This window comes from Pteropus medius, unplaced genomic scaffold, assembly GCF_902729225.1.
Source record: "Pteropus medius unplaced genomic scaffold, Ma_sr-lr_union100, whole genome shotgun sequence".
Lineage (NCBI taxonomy): Eukaryota > Metazoa > Chordata > Mammalia > Chiroptera > Pteropodidae > Pteropus > Pteropus medius.
Genome location: NW_024340851.1, coordinates 1,641,540 through 1,643,289, shown reverse-complemented (window position 1 = coordinate 1,643,289; position 1,750 = coordinate 1,641,540).

Here is a 1,750-nt window from a genome sequence, read left to right as displayed (position 1 = left end):
TTCTTTATATATTTTGGATGTTAACTTTTTATCTGATATATCATTAGCGAATATCTTCTTCCAGACAGTCAGTTATCTTTTTGCTTTGTTGATGATTTCCTTTGCTGTGCAAAAACTTTTTAGTCTGATGTAGTCTCATTTGTTTATTTATTTATTTTTGTTTGTTTCTCTTGCCTGAGGAGATATATCTGAAAAGAAATTCCTATTAGTAAAATCAGACTTTACTGCCTATATTTTCTTCTAGAAGTTTTATGGTTTTGAGTTTTACATTTAAATCTTTAATCCATTTTGAGTCTATTCTTGTATATGGTGTAAGAAGGTGGTCCAGCTTCTTCTTTTTTTTTTTTTTGCCATTATCTGTCATTCTCAACACCATTTATTGAAGAGCAATTATCATTTGCAATTTCTTACCATCCTTTGTCATATATTAAGTGAGTATATAGGCATGGATTTATTTCCAGGCTCTCTATTTTGTTCCATTGATCAATGTATCTGTTTTTATGCCAGTACCATGTTGTCTTGATTACTGTAGCCTTGTAGTATAATTTGATATCAGGTAGTGTGATAACTCCAACTTTCTTCTTCTTTCTCAAGATTGCAGTAGCTATTCGGGGTTTTATATGGTTCTGTATAAATTTTAGAGATTTCTTGTAGCTCTCTGAAAAATACTCTTGGTATTTTGATAGGAATTGCATTGAATCTATAGATTGCTTTGAGCGGTATCATCATTTTAATGATGTTGATTCTTCCTACCCATGAGTACAGTATATGCTTTCATTTATTTGCATTTTCTTCAATTTCTTTTTTCAATGACTTATGATTTTCTGAGAACAAGTCTTTTACCTCCTTGGTTAATTTGATCCCAGATATTTTATTATTTCCGATGCAAATGTAAATAGGATTATTTTCTTAATTTCTCTTTCTAAAAATTCATCATTGGTGTATAAGAATGCCACTGACCTCTGAATATTAATTTTGTATACTGTTACTTTACTGAATTCATTGATTAGTTCTAACAATTTTTTTTGGTAGAATCTTTAGGGTTCTCTATATATAGAATCATGTCATCGGCATGATTCCAATTCGGATAACTTTTATTTCTCTTTCTTGTTTATTATTGTGGCTAAGACTTTCAACACAATGTTGAAAACGAGTGGTGAAAGTAGGCAATCTGTTCTTGTTCTTGACTTTAAGGAAAACACTTTTAGCCTTTCCCTATTGAGTATGATGTTATCTGTAGGTTTGTCATATATGACCTTTATGATGTTGAGATATGTTCCCTCTATCCCCACTTTGTTGAGAGTTTTTATCCTAAATCTATGCTGGAATTTGTCAAATACTTTTTCGGCATCTATTGATATGATCATATGGTTTGTTTATTTTGATTTTTTAATATGGTGTATCACTTAATCGATTTGTGGATATTGTACCAACCTTGCATCCCAGGAATGAATCCAACTTGATCATGGTGTATGATATTTTTAATGATTGCTGAATTCGGTTTGCTAATATTTTGTTGAGGATTTTTACATCAATATTCATAAGAGATATTGGCCTATTGTTTTCTGTTTTTCAATGTTTTTGTCTGGTTTTGGAATTAAGATAATGGTGGTTTCATAAAAGGAGTTGGGGAGCCTCCCCTCTTCTTGAAATTTTTGGAGTAGTTTGAGAAGAATAGATGTTAATTCTTCTTTGAATGTTTGGTAAAATTTGCCTATGAAGCCATCTAGTCCAGGACTTTTGATATTTG